At 39.9% G+C, this 18,556-nt stretch overlaps 1 long non-coding RNA gene across 1 annotated transcript; it reads left to right on the top strand.

Annotated features, from left to right (window-relative positions):
- The first annotated feature begins 2,288 nt into the window (after positions 1–2,288).
- On the top strand, positions 2,289–7,176 carry LOC109447858 (uncharacterized). Its single transcript, XR_002137428.2, has 2 exons — positions 2,289–2,389; positions 6,932–7,176. It is a non-coding gene; the product is annotated as an uncharacterized LOC109447858 (long non-coding RNA).
- The last annotated feature ends 11,380 nt before the right edge of the window (positions 7,177–18,556 follow it).

Below are 18,556 nucleotides of genomic sequence, written 5' to 3'. Positions count from 1 at the left end.
ACTAAATAGTGGTAATTATTGCACAATTTTGTGAATACACTAAAAACCACTGCATTGTCATGGTATATGAAATAAATCTCATTAAAGCTATTATTTAAAAAATATTAAATCCTATTCTTGAATTTGGTTTTATATAATTGCATTCCTTCTGTTTTCCTTGACCTTCCAACCCACCCCAGGCAGTGAATCCTGAAACCAAACAAGTTATTAATTTTATTTAGTTGAAGTAATCTGCATTGTTAAAGGCTGAATGAAGGAAATACAGTTTAAATCCAAGCAAACCATCTCATAAATTAAAGCTAGAAAGTACATGTAAATAAAACGAGTAATGATTCAAGATTTCAGCTAGTGCATATAGGTGTTATCCAGAGAAAACGTGTTTCACGGGTCGGGAAAAATGGGCCTGCTTTTCACGGGCAAGACTGCATCATTTTAAGCAAAGAATAAATGCCACTATGTCCCCAGTTTTTGCTCTCTCAGTTTTTGTTTTTGTTTTTCCCCTCAGATGCCAGTTTCCACCTGAATTCACCAATATTCTGCACGCTCCTGGAAAAGTTTTTGGAGACAGCTGACGCCCAAGGGCAAGCTCCAGAGTCCTGCTTTCTGCAGATGAAGGCTGTTAACAAGGGGCCTGGGACCCACTGAAGAGCAATGGACGCTCTTCAGTCTCTCGGATACCAGCTGTCCTCCCATGGGTTCCTGCTGAGTCCGCTCCAATCCAGCAGTCTGGGAACGAAGCGCTCCCTGACACTTGTCAAAGTTGCAAAATCTGGAAAAGCTGAGTAAGTTCACTTAGGAAGACAGAATGACTGAAGAACTAGATAAAAGAAGACATTTGGAAGAATTAAGGAGAGAAAATAAGTTAAACGGCCCAACAGACCTTAATACTATCTCAAAGTTGACAGATCGTAAATACTTCTTTTTTTCTTTTTTTTTCAGCCCATAAAAAATACTTCACATTCTTTAAATGTGTTACTTTGGAGCTGCTCTTTTTTTTTAAAGCAGTGACTAGAGATTGAGTTTCCATGTTTGTGCAGGGGAGACGGGGTTAAGAATGGGAGTACTGCTTCTTTCGTTGTTCTTGTGTCTAAAGCCATTATGGGCAATACCAAAGCAACCATATTCGCTTTAAGAACTACCAACAGAAAGGCAAGTCAAGAAATAAGAGAAGAAGTAGTAAAAGATTTCTAAGCCCCCACCTCCAGCTTGTTAACAACCCCAACATTCCTTATGGGAAATTCATCCTGTCCCACTTTGGGAATATTGATGTTCCGACAAAATTTGAGCCTCTCAAAATGCAAATATTTTATTGTTCATGAAAAGGACATTTGTTAAATGAAAGCCAAAGAAAGGAACAGGGGGAAAAATTCATGAGGTTCAATGAAAATTAAAGAGATGAAAAAAATAAATAAATAACTCTGACCAAACACCATTCTGCTGAGTTATATACAAATAATCAGAAACATACTGTGCTTATTCAATCTCCCTTGACCTACACTTTGATTTTGAAGTTAATAGACACAATTTTCGGCAAAAACTAAACCAAAACAGCAAACATATATGGTATTCTTCCAGGAATCAAAATAGCTTTTAAAAAAAAAAGCTTAAGATTTTATTTTTCCTAAAATATCTAGATGCCTTCAGGATAACAATTTTTCCTACCAATGGTGACTAAAACAAGAGAAATTGGGAAGCTAAACCTCCCTCCTTACCCAAATCTGGATTCATTTACTATGAAATTTTTCACTAACCTTATTTAAACTATTTTAATTCATTTGTTTATAAATTTAATGCTTTAAAAAAGAGAGAGCAGTTTCTTTTATGAAATAATACTATATATAAGTCAATACAAAAAGATGGTGTAAGTTTCCCTTCTAGATTAGAGAAGAGAAAATTATGTGGAAAAAGTTGAATAGAGACCATATGATTCTCTTTGGTCCATATTCAACTTGCTCATGCTCCTTGAAAATTCCCTTGATGTGAATCAGTTCAAGCCTGAATATAAACACAATCCAGTCGGTTCTGCCATAAAGCATATTTCTAGAACATAAACTATTTCATACGTGATTAATAAATAATGGAATAATATAAGTAGGAGTCACATGGATTCATACGTGATTTGTCCCAGTATGTTCAAGTTGAACACAACTGAATGCCAAGTACACTAACAGGGCTGGAAGCTGCAAACCACGAAGGAATACAATACTGCATAAGATGCCAACTCACTCCACATTCTTCTTTGCTCAGTTCAGCCATGTGCTATATATAGCAAAGGCATATTGCTCAGTTGTCCCCAAACTTTGTGCATTGTCCCTTGTCTTCAGAACTCAGAGGGCCCGCCTTGCTTTAGGTCACCTTGAATCGAGCTACCTTCATCTTTGTCTTAAAGGTAAAGTCCTATATTTTAGCAGCATTTCTTTATTTTTTAGAACCTTAATGTCCTTTAAAATTTGTAAGTATTTTTCTGATGATTGTTTGTGTTGTCTAGTTGTAAAGAGGCAAAGATAAAAATAAGCCTTATTCTTTAATTTGCTCAGTTTTGTGGAACTCAACATTCTTTGCAATGCGTATATCACATGACAGCAGAAACATCTGTGCCTAGGAAGTGGAATGATATTTGCCTATTTATCTAGATGGTAATAATCTTGATACAGAGAATCCATAACATTGGTTGGATTGTTGAGTTTGACACACAGAGACTCTACATTAACTAAAAAACCAGATTAGTGCCTTTCCCCAAGTTCATTTCATAGTGCACATTTGATCAGGTGAAAGAAGGCAAAACGAATAGATGGAATAGTCTCCCTTTTTTTACCAAGAGAATTGATAAAGAACTAGGGAAGGAAGGATAGAGAAGGAGCAAAACCCGTGATCTGTGTTGCAAGTTATCTTAATAAATTTGGAGTATTTCTAAGGGCCATGTCTAGAACACTGATAGTTTTGCATCCAAACCTCTCAACTGACTCAGCTATTAAAAGGCACTGGAAAGTTTTTTCCATGAGTCCTAGTTTAGTCTAGTTTAGCCAATAATTTGGAATTGTGCCTGGTTGGGGTAAATATTGCCTGCAGCTTTTTCATTGACAACAGTCCAAAGTGGATAGGGAGTCTGCCAACAACAGTGGATCTGAACTGAAAGGACCTCACCAAGCACCCCTGATAACAGAGCCCGACCCCTGACCCCCAAGACCCCCTTTGTTCCAAAGCATCACAGCTAACACAAACTGAAAGGCAAGAGCTACATTCATGTCTCAAGAAGTTGGTGGTCCAGGACTAACAGTGGAATTTTCATTGAAGTATCAGTTCTCACTCTGATTGCAGAAAGAAAAAAAAAGTGGTGGTCTGTCTTTCTATAAATGAAAATCAGGTTGTGTACCACTCGAGGGATGAAGCCTGGAGGGAGATGAAGCTAACACAGCTCTGACCAGCAAGACGTTTATGATCTCCTCCAGGGCAGTGGCATATAATTGCACAGGCAAGTGTCCTTGGGCCTGATAGCAGGCACCTCTTTCCATTTTGTACCCTAGGCACTTTGCTTGCCTCACCTTACTAAATGGATACATACTTTATACACACACTGGAAACCTCAAGGGGATATATACTTGCAGTTTCTCATTTTCACTCAGCCAAAAGAAGTTGGTCCTAGTCACTGTTCTCCATCGCAAAAATGAGGAAACTGCATCTTACAAGTCACTCAGCAAACAAGCAAAGGAGCCATGACTGAAAGAAACCCAGGTCTAACTTTATAGCTAGTGCTCTTCCATAGCATAGTGTGTTTGTTAAATAATGGCATAATGCATATATAAATGGCATAATGCATATATATATGATACAATGTATTTAATATAAATGGCTTATCAAAGAGCCTATTACATATATAATGGCCTGTTAAATAAATATATAATGGCCTAATATATATGTATATAATATACATATATAATATATATAATATATATATGTATGTATATACACATATCAGTATATCAGTCAGGATCAGCTAAGATTAATCTATGGAAACAAGTCTCCAAATCTTGGTGGCATGAAATCTATCTTAGAGGTCAGGACGACTCTGTAGGGCAGCTGTCCTCCAGGGATGACTCGGCATCACCTCTCCATATCAATAAATCATTTACTGAAGGAAGGAAAAAAGGTGGCAGAGGAGCACCAACGATTAAAGTTCCCCTTGGGAAAATGACACATCTCATTTCCATTCATAGTTCATTGGTTGAAGCAAATCACACGTCATGTCGAACTTCAAAGGGGCGGGGATATACAATATTTGCAAGTGCCTGGATGCAGAGGGAAACCAGATCCTGAGGAAGAGTAGCAACGTCCGTATTGCTCATCAACAATAACTAGGAGAGTGCAGTAATTCAAAAGGGAGGTGGTAACTTGCTAGTCCTACTCCCTTTGTCTTTCACTAATAAAACACCAAAAAAAAAAAAAAAAAAAGATTACCATGTTTCCCTGAAAATAAGACCGGGTCTTATATTAATTTTTGCTCCAAAAGACACATTAGGGCTTATGTTCAGGGAATGCCATCCTGAAAAATCATGTTAGGGCTGATTTTCCAGTTAGGTCTCATTTTCGGGGAAACGGTACAACTGATCTCTAGGCCTCTAGGCTTAACCCACCATTTATTCAGACAATAATATCAAGACATCTACTGGCAACAAGAATGAAAACTAACATTTATAGAGTGCTTTACAATATACACAACATTTTCATATATGTTAGCTCTATCAAGGAATATAAGAAGCCTCCCCAAAAGTTTTCAAGTATTCGTTTCCTTCAGGTTCTCACAGCATGCTATGAAATAAACAGCAAGGGCTGGACCAAGTGCTGAATCTAAGTATAAGAGGATCTGAGGAGAGAGTGATCGATGTGGGCCCAACATCACAGAGAGTTTCACGAGGGGGCCAGGGCAACCCCCAGTCACCTCAAGGATAGAGTACGGACATTGGTTTTCTCCAATGATCCTGAGGAAATTGTCACCCACCCTTGGCTGGGTAGACATTCTGAAGTTTGGTAAATGTATCCCATAAACTGGAAGTTGAAAAGAGATGGTGACTGAGCTGAATCTGGTCCATGGGTAGATTTAGTTTGGCTCACCATTTTAGTAAATGTATTTCCATGAAAACTATTTTTTAGAATCATTGTTCTTTATTTCCTGAAACATATTTCAATTTGGGAGGGGCACTGAAAGACATTTACCACTCATATTCTCCCACCTCCCCTCCTATACCTCTCAATTTTTCAAAATTGTATTAGGAAGTACTGTGCCTTCACTGTGAGCATAGCACAACTATTTGGTTTTTAAAATATATATACATGTGTAATTTTATTTAAGTAAACAAAGATAGAAAAGATTCTTTATGGTTTCAGGAAGAAAATAGGCAGAACTGACTAATAGAAGAAAGTCTAAAATCTTTAAAGGATTAAGGAAAGAAATTGTGACCTAAGATCAATATATAACCAAGACCTGATTCCATTTAAGTAAACATCAGGCATCCTTAAATACTCAAACCTTCAGGAAATTTCGCTTGTGTGAGATGAAAGGAAGGAAGGAAGGAAGGAAGGAAGGAAGGAAGGAAGGAAGGAAGGAAGGAAGGAAGGAAGGAAGGAAGGAGGGAAGGAAGGAAGGAGAGGAAGGAGAGGAAGGAAGAAAAAAGAGAGAGAAGAAAGAGAAAAAAGAAGGAAGGGAGGGAGGGAGGGAGGAAAGATGGAAGAAAGACAATTTGAACATAAAATTGAACAAATCAAAAGATGAACATAAAAAGAAAAAAGGTAGTGATTATGTTTACAGAACAGAATATGAAAGGTATAAAATTTGACAGCCATTGACATTTTAAAATTGGAAATTTCACATGAAAATTCTGGATTTCCAGCTTCTCCTCTAAAAAGCTGACCACTCCAACCTCCCTGGTATCATCCTGCTAGAGTGCTGGGGGGAGAGGTTCTAGTGGGTGAGCCTCTCTTTGCCATTTCTATGGCTTCCAATTGTCTCCCCCAGGCCTGCCTCACTGAAATACATGGCCTCCATTAGCATTTTTGTTCACAGTCCCTGGAACAGACAAACAGTGGAACTGTGTTGAAAAAAAAAAAAAAAATGAGCACTAACTCTTTCATTTCCATTAACAATGTACCCAAGTATTCACCTCAGCCTTTCACAACCAAAGTCACCCTGGACCACTCTTCCTCCAGACGCCTGCAGTATGCACCCTTCACCCCTGCACTTTTGCCCAAATATCTCCACTCGATGAAGCCTACCACTAACTGCCAACCCCCAGGCCCTACATTCCCCACAGCAAACATTGTCCAACTTCCTAATGTACTCAATAAATATATTATTAATATTAATGTAAATTTTTATTACTACATCTATTGTTTATTCTCTGCCTCTTCCATCCCCCACTGCTAGAATATAATTTCCATAAAGCCAGTGATGTTTATCTACTTTATTTACTAATGGATTTCAAGTGCTTAGAAGAGTCTTGGCACACAGTAGGTGCTAAATCAATATTTATACAATGAATGACTGTCCCCCATTTACCTCACATCTCTATTTTCTCTATTGTTATTAACGTCTTACTCTGTTATGTTACTTTAATAGACCTCCTTCTTTTGGGAAAGATAATACCATTATGACAAGAAAAACACTTTACTACATTTGCTATCACTTAAGAAAGTGATACTTGATATATTTGCTTATTAAGAAAGCATTTTTGCATATATTATCTCCCTTGGGCACCACAATGAGCCCCTGGGGTTAACTAGGCTGAATAACGGCCTCAAAAGATAATCTAGTCCTAATCTCCAGAACCTGTAAATACTAGCTTATATGGCAAAAACTGCAAGTGTAAGTTAAGGATCTTGAGATAGGGAGTTTATCCTGGGTTGTTGTCCTAAATGTAATCACTAATATCCTTATAAGGGGAAGCAGAGGAAGATGTGACACACACAGGAGAGAAGGAGGTAATGTGACCACTGAGGCAGAGACTGGAGTGATGGGGCCACAAGCCAAGGAATGGCGGCAGCCTCCAGATGCCGGAGATACTCCTATGCAGCCTCCAGAGGGAGCACAGCCCTGCCAACATCTGGATTTCAGCCCAGTGACACAAATTGTGGACTTCTGGCCTCCACAACTGTGAGAGAATAAATTTCTGCTGTTTGAAGCCACCCAGTTTGTGGTGATTTGTTGCAGCAGCCACAGGAAACTAATACGATTAGTATCCCACATGTCATGGTTTTCATTTTCCAGATGAGCAGACTGTGGCCCAGTGTAAGAACACAACTTCGCCATCATCAGTAAGCTAGATGGTAAAGGGGTCAGGACTAGAAAATGGGGCTGCCAGCTCCTAGGGTAGGGCGCTGCCCCTTCACCAAAGCATCTCCAAGAAGGATGTATATGACAGAAGATCATAGGAAGCAACCCACCACGATTTATAATAGGAAAAACAAAATACTTCATCGTTGCAAATCATGGGTAAAAAGCAGTGTGGTGGTGTGGGGAATGACTTGAGGGAGAAGCTTCTGGAAGAAACAGCCCAGGCTGCTCCACTCACTTGCAGATACTCTGGAAGGCTCTTCATGTCCCTGGGCCTCAGTTTCCTCATATGTAAGAGGAAAAAGTTGGACCACCTTGCTGGTTCTCAGAGGCTCCTCCCTTGGGATCTTTGTGAGGGCCAAGGGAACAGCCCAGGAGGTATTAGCCCTCACACCCTGCCCTGACCGCTTTAACCTGAAATGCCCCCTTCTGTCAGCTTTTCATATTGCACTTGTGTACCATATTTGCTTTAAACAAAAGGCTCCATAGCTAAAATTAAGTTTGAAAACCACCAAACCCACCATCTCTAAGGTCACACCCTTCCAGTCTTAAATCTCTGTAGTTCCAGAACTCCACATGGAACAGCAGCAACCAATCCATCACCACTATTCATCCAGAGACTGGGTCCCAGTCAGAGGGTCTTCCAGGAGTCAGAAAGTACTTAAGAGGAGTTAACAATAGTCACTCAACCTCTGTGGTCTGTGTTCGTGGCATGTTGAAGAATTGCTGTTTGCAGGTCCTGGATCTAGGTGTGTGGGGACAGAGCCCCAGAAAGCAGTTTCCAGGCTCTCGGCCTCACATAGAAAGGTGCTGGCTCAGGTAGTAAATGGCCATCAACTGTGATTGGATGGCCATCAGCTGTGGCTAGTTGGCCGTCAGCTGTAACCAGTGAGCCATTGGCCACTAATATAACTGTTGTGGCTACGCTAGCAGCAAATGGGGGCTAGCAAGAAGATGGTGGCTGAGCTAGCAAGAGCGGATTGCAAAGAGGCAAATGCCGCCAGCGAGAATATAGTGATATGACTCCCCTACTTATGGCTCCATGGGTGTTCCTTTTTGGCCTCACCATATCCTGCGTTCTTATGTGGGGAGCGGGAGCAGAGACCCCGCCGGACGCCCCCCACAGCAAGGTATTTTATCATAAAAGTGTCCTGAGCCAACCCTGGTCAGTGGGCACTTAATGATATGAGACACTGCCCTGGGAATGCACAGAACCATCCTAATCCTTCTTAACACTCCGCCGGGGTCCTGGGCTACCCTGCTTACATAGGCCTGCAATCATTCTAGCAAACACACACTAAAAGCAGACAGCAAATGGCCCAGGCCCGGTGGGCACACCTCCTAGATCAGGCCTCTTAAGTCAAGGAGAGTCTGTTTGGGTTTCACTTTAAGGGATGGACCCTGACACTTACATGGCCGTTCCCCTCAATCCACTCAGACACTTGGGGGAATATGTATGATTAAAAGCAATCAATGCATTATGAAAACAGATTGGGCAAACTATGATTTTATTGGCTCTGAGGCCAAGTAATAAAAGGTAAATGTGAACAGGTGTGCCAGTTAATGTCTCTGGGTAATTGATTAAGTATGGTAACCCCCAAGGAGCTGCCTCTATTCAGCTCATACAACTTAAACTGCAGAAAGTAGGAAATGCAAAATATGCCCACTTTTTAAAGCTCTTTTTAAAAAAAAAAAAGGCTTATTATATGGTCCCCACCTGGTCCATGATTAAGCACTCATTATTGCAGTAACAATGGCTCCATTGTTTCTTTTTTTATCCTAATAACCATATTTAAATTACAGAAATTTTTTAGAGCTATAGCTGTAATGAAACTGGGGCCCAGGAAGGTTGATTGGTTTTCCCAGGGTCACAGAGGGGCAGAGCCAGAAGCCTAACACACAGCTCCAAATTCTCAATCCAATAATTGCTTTAATACATGTAACAAGGGGTCATTCACTACTATTCCAGCTCATAAGGTTCTGAGCTTATTCTCTTCAGCAACATGAAGAATATATACAGCAAAACTTACCATCTGTAAAGGTCTAGGTTCTCCAGAGAAACAGAACCAACAGGCTCATAAAACACAAATACACACACACACACACCACATATAAAGAGAGAGAGAATTTAAGGAATTGACTTACACATTTGTGGAGGTTTGGTGAGTCCACAATCTGATGGAGTAGACCACCAGACTGGAGACTCAAGGAAGAGTTGCTGCTCAAGTCCAAAAGCCATCTGCTGGCAGAATTGCTTCTTGCTCTGGGGAGGTCAGTTTTTGTTCTGTTATTTCCTTTAACTACCTGGATGAGGCCCACCCACAGTATGGAGGGTAATTTGCTTTACTCAAATACCACTGATTTCCATGTGAATCTCATCCAAAGAACACCTGTACCGAAACATCCAAAATGCTATTTGACCAAATATCTGGGCACTATGGCCCAGCCAAGTTGACACATAAAATTAACCATCACATTATCCCACCAGATGTCCAAGTCTCCACCACTTCCATTTGTTTGGGCTTATGAAGATCTCTAGACATTGTAGGAGGAGTGGGGGGAGGGGTGTCCACATGGGGTAACCAGAAAGATTTTATGCAATTTCCATGGCAACACTCCTGTTAGGTGAGATGCTAGATGCAGATGAAGTAAAGTTGTCACCAGGATCCATGGAGCTGGGATCAAGTAAAGAGGGATAGGCTTGCAGCAGAGGAAGCTTCCGTTTCTCTGTAGCTCCTGGGCATACAAGCAGTACAACTTATTTGGGTTATCAATTGCTGTGAAACAAACTATTCAAAATTCAGTGTCTGGCCTATACCAACAACCTTTGTATTATTTCTCATGATTCTGTGGTCAGGAATTCAGGCAGGGCACAGGGCAATGGCTTCTTTCTGTCCCATGTGGTGTGTGTTGGGGTTTCTTCTCTCATACTTTGGTGCCTCCACTAGAATGGCTCAAGCAGCTGGAAGTTGACTGAGCCCCTGGACTGGAGTCATAAGTTTGTGGCCTCAGTTCTCACTGTCGGCTGGGTTCTCCAGTCTCCATGTAATCTCAGGGCTTCTCCCTCTCCGCAGACACAGCCTCTCCACATGGCTTCTTCATGTGGTCTCTCTAGCACGATATTCAGGTTTATAACATGGCGGCTCAAGGCTCCCAAGAACACACAATTGTAACTACCAGACCTTAAAACTGAAGTCCACAACGGGCACTGGGGCACCTCTGCATCATTCTACTGGTTAAAGCAGCTCACAGGCCCAGATCAGATTCAACAGGAGATGACAGCACAAGTGTGTGAATACTGGCAGGCACGTGTGGGTCATTGAGAGTCACAAGTGACAACATACTCCATCATTCACGATGGTCTTTGGCTAAGTGTATATACTGACGCATGTCTCCCAGGGCGAGAATCCTTATTCCTTGGGTAACTTCTCTCAGATCAGCCCCATAGCCCCATTCTTGTAGGCAGCCGCTCCCTTATTATCTCCTCCTCCCCCATCCTCTGACCTCTTTTGTCTTAGAGATCTCATCCTACTTCCAAAGGCATTGATTGTCACATTAAGCCCACTTTTCGTCTAGTTCTGTCACTCTAGAGACCCATTAGACCCAGACACTTCTCCCAAAGCAAAACTAGTTTCCCTTTCCTTGAGAGTCTAGCAGATTTAATATCCAAATTTTCCAGGAGGTTTAGGGCAGGAAAGATATTGCATTCCATTCTTCTAATGCAAAAACAAAGAGGGGAAAAATGAATTGCTTTTCCATTTTCAGAGACAGGCTATTAGCGTGGTTAAGAGAGCTGACCTCAGAGCCAGCCTGACACTATCTGTCTCGGTGTCCCCATATATAAATGTGGTATTATACATCCCATGGACTGGTATGGGGATTAAATGAGTAAAAGTATGTAAAGTACTTAGAACAAAGCATAGTAAGTGTTTGCTATGCTCATATAAACAGTTGTATCCTGTCACACATGTCATGCATTTTCCCCAAGTTCCCACTGTGATGAGCAGACAATCCAAATAGATATAATTTCTAACAAATTTATTTTAATCATTTTTGTTGGAAAAGGAAGCACCATTAAGATGCAAAAAATGCCGGGACCCTTCTCCTGGGGAAGGAATATGGGTCAGTATCAGGTTGTAACATATCGTGTTCCCAATGGAAACATATTTGAGGGTATTTTCTGCCAAAAAAAATTATATATATAAAAATTTGACCACAGAAACCTGTGGGAGTCATCACACACCCAGATGTAACAGGTACAAAAGAAGCAGAGTTCCTGCTTCCATGTATGGGTTCTCCCAACCCCTCCTCCCACCTACCTATCCAGTTATGGACCTTGGGATACCCTTGTTCTGAGTCACCACCAGCTCCCATCAAAACGGTTGTGGTGGGAAAGGTAAGTAAGAAAGGTGAAGGGGAACACTGTAGGGGCCATGAAAGAGAGCTCCTGGTGAGCGGGCAAACGTGGGTGAGGCTTCACAACCCAAACTACTTCCCTGTCTAGCCTTTCTCTTCATCCATAGACCAAGGGTTAAGCTCTTAAGAGAGTGTCTGAATTTTTTCTTAAAACGCCATTTACCAGACAGACTTTTTTTAACATAGTCAGATGTGATTTTCTGTTCCTTGCCCTTGTGGTTTCAGACCAACCATGTATCGTAATGGATCTGACCTTTCTGTGGGACATGTGGCAAGTACACAACTCTACAAGCAGTGAGTGGCCTGGGGGCCAGCAGAGGCAGTTTCTTAGACGTTGTTTGCTCTCGCCTATGTTCTCCAACCCTCTTGTGGCTACACAGACCCCGCCCTCGGTGGCTTCTCTCACCCTCCTAGACCCCCAGTTCCTTTGGAACTTAGTGACAGATGTGGGTTCTCTAGTTATGAGTCTCAGCACCCTGTGGCTGAACCCCCGCCTTCCTCGATAACTGACTGAGCTCTGGCCTCGCATTCTCCTAGGCTCCCATTGGCCTGGGATCCCTTTCTGGCTACTCAAGCCCTTCATAAGGTTAAATCAAACTGGGATAAAAGACACATTACTCTCCTTGCACCATTCAGCCCAATGGCCAAACAGTGACAATAACTCCAAAACTGTCTGTCTTATTCTGAACTGAAATGAAGCACATCAGAGGGTCCAGGAAGGCTTTTAGACAAACAATACCTGCAAACAGGGAGATTTTCAAAGGCAAATGCCTTTTTTTACAGCACCTTGAAGTTCAAATTACATTTAAATGTGTGAATTAATTAATTTCTGCTTTATAAATGAATCACAAACATTGGTTTGGTGCCTAAGTAATATTTGATGAATTTCATAACAAACTTTCTACAGAACCAAGGAAAAGAGGTGACTCACAAGGATAATAAAATAGGGTTCTCTCACTTCCCTTGGCAAAGAAGACAGTCTCCGTCAGTCAATTTTTCTAAATTACCATGTGTTGTTATTTTTTTTTTTAGCTAAGAAAATAATCTGAAAATGAACACAGCTATGGGTCACGAGCTCCTCCAAGGACCATGGAGCACAGTCTCTGTATTAGATATTTCTTCTGAGAAGAGTCTTTAAGAGATTTTTTTTCCCTCTCTTTAGGGTTATACATGATTCATTCATTTTTTTCAATTTTTGATACTTCATATGTTGAGTACACTATGGCCTAAATCATTTTAAGTTGGGGAAAACTGGCTTAGCTGTTTAACTTTTTGGATTTCTCTGTAAGACCTCTTTTAACACCAGGCAAACTGGAGTTCACGTGTCATCAAATCCAAGAAAATGTGGCAAAGCCAGAGTGTTGGAAAACAAAACAACTGCAAAAATGGAAATGAAAGAGGGGAGAAAAAAGTTTTAAAGACAGTCTGGGAAGATGAGGCAACTTTGGAAATGTTAATAAAATACGGAGAAATACAGCCATAATAAAATTCAGTTTTGTACAACACAGCACATTTTTCATTGGACCTGTGCCCTGATGCCGACGTTCGCTTCATCTGTGCTCAAACCTTCTTCTACTATCCCCAAAGCCATTATCCTGGAGGACTTTTCACAAGGTTTCCAATTAAAATATATTTAACACAAGTTCATCTTCATCTATTTTCTTTTTACCTTAATGCAACTGTTAGTTCAGACAACTGTTCAGAGGAGCAACTTCTCTATGACTTTTTTCTCTGGGCCTCAAGTGAAAATACTTCTGATTCTGGTCACTGGAGCAACTGCCTAGCCTACCTTATTTCACGGTCTCCCTCTCTCGCTTTCTCCTTCATTCACTCATCATTCATTCAGCTAAGGCTCATGAACTTTTCTATTGACAGGCAGGGAAGTGGAAGAGTGTGGCTTCTAGAGCCCCACAGCCTGCCTCTTAGCAGCTGTGTGGCTTTGGGCGGGTCACTTACTGCTCTGTGCCTCTGTTTCCCAACTACGAAATGGGATGATGATAACTATTTCCAACTTTATCAAACCATGGTGAAGATAAATGAGTCAATATTTGTAGCAGAGTTATCACATAGCAAGCCCTCAATAAACATCTGTGGTTGTTGCCACGTACAACTGACTTTTATTGGATGCTAGATATTTGTGAAGGGAGTGCCAAGAGAAAAAAAAAAGTCTTTACCATCCTTGGGATTTTTATTTTAAATCAGTGCAGCTAAATGTTTGTATTGCCTTTTTGAACCTGTCCTGTCTGATTGTTAGAAAATTACAGTGCTTTTAAGAATCTGAAGACCTTGTGCATAAGTAATTTTATCTATAAATCCTGAATTGATGTTGGATCCTGAACACAATCTCCAATTCATGGCTGCATCTTTGCTGTGGAAATGGCTCCCCTGAGTGGACTCACTGAGTAATTGCATACATAGCCTCTCCCTCACATTTAAAAACAAAAGTCCTGCTTGGGTGGTCACCAACATCAATAGCTAAAGCCATTTCACAGCACTAAATTAAATTGGGTTTAAATTTATTTTCCCAAATATTCATTCCACCAACCAAATCCCCATTACAATTTCATAACATCACAATGCCCTATCAGAAAAGAGAGCTGAACCAACAAAAAGCAAAGCTATACCAGGGGTGCCAAAAAGAAATGTATACAAATGGATACTTTGTTCAACGTTGCTCAAGGGGTAGCTCGCTGTAATCAGAAGTGTCTGGATGCTGATGGTAACCACTTTGAGCGCCTCTTGTAATTGCAGAAGTCAAACGTGACTTGTGTTCATCTTTTGTTATCAGTATATATTGAGTATTACAAATTTAATAGTTTTTTTTTCCTTTCTTAAAATGTGTCAACATCTTTTGGCACCCTCTGTATTTACACCTAATTAAAATGATGTCTATGCACCTTAAGGTATTTTGAAGTTACAAAGTAGTTTACACATTTGTTTAATTCTGCTCATGTTATAAATGTTGGTCTGGGCCCTTCAAGAAGCGTTTGATTTCTGGTAGGATGGGTCTATTGACTGCTACAGAATCTAGAGGAATAATGAAGAAGCAGCTATTATACTTTTCCAGATGCCAAAGTTGGTCTGGAAATTATGGAAGTTTTCCATGTTTGAATTGGCATTTCATAAAGTATTTTCAGGGTCTTTCAATTGCTGGCCATGTGAGCTATGTAATCAACACACGCTGTCCAGATCTCCTTGCCTTTTTTTATGGTGTTTGGGGAGTGGACTAGGTCCCTTTAACGTTTTGGAATTAGATAGAAATGAGTGAATTTTCTAAATGTATATGAGTTGATGTATAGTTTCATGGAACTCAGTCATGGACCAGATGATGATGACGATGATGATGATGATGATGATGATGATGATGGAGATGATGGAGGTAATGATGATAGCTGACATTTATACAGCACTTACTATGTGTCAGGCATTGTATTACATACATCACATGAATCATCTCTATTGTCCTCACAATAACTCTACAGTAGATGGATGCTCTTATTATCCTCATTTAACAGATGAGGAAATAGTCACAGAATTTCACAATAATTTGCCCAAGGGCACTAGTAGGTTACTGAGCTGCAGTTTGAACCCTGCTCCTGTCCCTAACTACTGCATTATTAGGCATCCTCCATCATGATTGACAATAAAAAATTTCAGTTATATGTGAACATCCCTTTGTAGAGATGGAATTAATGGTATTTGTTAGTAAGCTTATGTTAATGAAAATGAAATCTTATTTTTAAGAAAGCATTTCAAAGAAGACATATGGATAGCAAATAAACCCATGAAAACAAGTCCAGCATCATTAGTCATGAGGGAGATACATATGAAAGCCACAATGAGATACCATTATACATCTGTTAGACTTTTTTTTTTTTTTAATCTAGCTATACCAAGTGCTGAAAAAGATGTAGAACAACTTGCAAAGTCATACATTACTGGTGAAAATGCAAAATTGTACAGGCTTTTTGAAAAGCAGTTTGGATCTTTCTTATAAAGATAAATATTCGCTTATCATATGACCCAGTAATCCCACTCTTAGGTATTTTCCCAAGAAAATAAAAATACATACCCATACAAATACCTGTAGGCAAATACTTATAGCAGCTTTATTCATAATCACCAAAAACTGAAAATATCCATCAAGTGGTAAATGGATAAACTGTTATAAATTTCTACAAAGCAATACTCTTCAATTATAAAAAGACACAAACTACTAATAGATGCAACCACGTGAGTGAATCTCATGTGCTTTATGCTCAGTGAAAGAAGGCTACTCAAAAGACTACACACTCTGATTCCATTCATGTGACATTTTCCAAAAAGCAAAACCACAGGGAAGGAAAACAGATCAGTGGTTGCCAGAGGCTGGGGTGAAGGAAAAAACACAGTGAATTTCTTGGGGTGATGAAAATATCTATATCTTAATTATGATATAATTAACCATCTGTTAATTATATAATAACATAACCATATGTTAATTATACCTCAACAGATCTGACCTGAAACGAAAAAGGAAGGAAAAACAGATGGAAGGAAGGAAGGAAGGAAGGAAGGAAGGAAGGAAGGAAGGAAGGAAGGAAGGAAGGAAGACTGACAAGAGAACTAATGTAGTGTAGAAAAGTGGTTAAGAGCATGGGCCTGAGTGTAGACTTCCTGGGTTCAAATAGGAAGTCTGTGCGACTTGAGATACATTATTGAACCTCTTTGTGCCTCAATTTCCTCATCTATAAAATGGGATAATAATACTTCTCACTTAGAATGTTAATATGAGGATTAAATTAGTTAATATTTTTAAAGCACTTAGAACAGTATCTTGCATATAGTAGGTTCTCAATAAATATTTGTACCATGAGTAATCACGTCATAGACTATAATGCAAAGCACTCAATCAGTAAACTATGTCGGCTGTAAAGTGAGCAGAATTCGGGTTCGTTAAGCCATCTGCCCTGACACTGTTTACTAATCCAAGCTGGCAATGAGCATCCAAGTCACATCCATTTCAAACTCCCTGATTCTGAACATACAACTAAATCCCTGGTTGATTTTCATTGCTCCAAACCAATGCCTAAAGTAGCATCTCTGCAAGCACCAACTTTGTCTAGTCCAAACCCAAAGCTGAAGCCAGGATTTCCACGTGGTCCCATGCATAGCATTCACAGTGTGAGTCATTTAAGCCTCAAATCTCAGTTGATTGTGAGTAGTCTCTCCACAACCTCTGCAAGCTCCTTCCACTCCACTTAGATAGGAATACTTCACAGCAGCTCCACCCTTCAAGAAGCCAAACAAATTGCACTGCAGGGCAGTTAGTCCACGGGTAGTGGGAGGAGGTTTATCTACTGACTCCTATGTCCCAGCACCAAAGGTTTGACCCGTGGGGCGTTAACTCCCCAAACTTCATAGTTGTACATTGAGGAAGGGTCTGCATTGTCCTTTGCCTGGTCCTGGCCTGGAGGCAAAAGGCAGGCAGCACAGATAACAGGGACTACCTGTGCAAAGTTACTGGGAGCTCACTCAGACCTGGTTGCCATGGCAATAACAGGAAAAACAGGTCAGGCCAACAGGCAATGAATTGTGCATAAGTGGTATCTGAGTCTCCACAATCCAGTAGTTCTGCTCCCTGGTATATCTTGGAAAAGAAAAATTACACATGTCCACAAGAACACATGTACTAAAATTTTATTGTTGTATTATTATGTAAAATCAAAGAAGAAGGACTAGAAAGAGGAGGAAGAGACTAACTACTAAACTACCAAATGCCCATCAATATGAGGATGGATTATTAATATGTGGTAAAATCAGGAAATGAAGCATTATACAAGTAACAATAAATGAATTAGAGCTGCAGGTATCAACAGGCAAAACTTTACAAGTTAGTTAGAATTACTAAAGGATTAGTAAGGTGACTGGATATAAGAGCAAAATGTAATTATAAATTGCATTTTTCTATAACAATACCAAATGGTTAAAAATGCAATTTTCAAAAAAGATACAACTTGTAATGTAACCAAACTGTAAAGCAGAAATAATTCTTATATTTTCTCACCTTTTATAGCTGGGGCTGTCAATGGAGACTGCCTAAAAATGACGAATCAAGAAATAAACATAGAACTGTATTTTCATATGATACAAAGATAAGCACCAGAATTAAAATATATGTAATTAGGAAAAATCAGTAGGTAAATAAGCAAATAGAAGAGCAAGTAGTATAAGTCAAAAATAACTTCTTATTCTTCATGACAGTGGTTCTCAAAATATGGTCCTTGACAAAAGCATCAAAATCACCTAGGAACTTGCTAGAAATGCAAATTCTCAGGCCCAAGCCCAGCCCTGCGGAATCAGAAACTCTATGGGTATGTTAAGAAGCCCTCAAGATGTTTTTGGCAAATGCTAATATTTGGAATCAGCTGCTTTTTAATGAGTAGACAATAAGTATTATTTAAATTTACTAGTCAAGAAAGAGGTATAAATATGTTAGATTAATTTCCAAAGGCAACCACCAAAAGATCTGACACAAAAACTGTTGATTGTCTCTGGAGGGGGGTGCTGAGCTTCTGAAGGAGGTGGGGCATGAGCAGAGAGACTTTCCATTTTATGTCATTCTGAACTGCTTGAATTTTTATAGCATAGCAAGTTGTGTTTAAAAAAAAAAAAGACACTAAAGTGAGTGGGGGAAATTTTTCCCTCTTCTCTCTTTAAGGAGGGCTCTACTCCTCATGGATATTCCATATGCATATCATGATCAGCCAGAGAATTCACAACAATTTATAAAAATTATGTTTACAAATAAAGGGAAGTTGTGGTAACTCTGTATAT

The sequence above is a fragment of the Rhinolophus sinicus genome, chromosome 16, assembly GCF_057876585.1.
Source record: "Rhinolophus sinicus isolate RSI-liver-muscle chromosome 16, RSI-T2T, whole genome shotgun sequence".
Classification (NCBI taxonomy): Eukaryota; Metazoa; Chordata; class Mammalia; order Chiroptera; family Rhinolophidae; genus Rhinolophus; species Rhinolophus sinicus.
The sequence above is the reverse complement of the archived record's forward strand: the minus strand, read 5'-3'. Positions and strand labels throughout refer to the sequence as shown.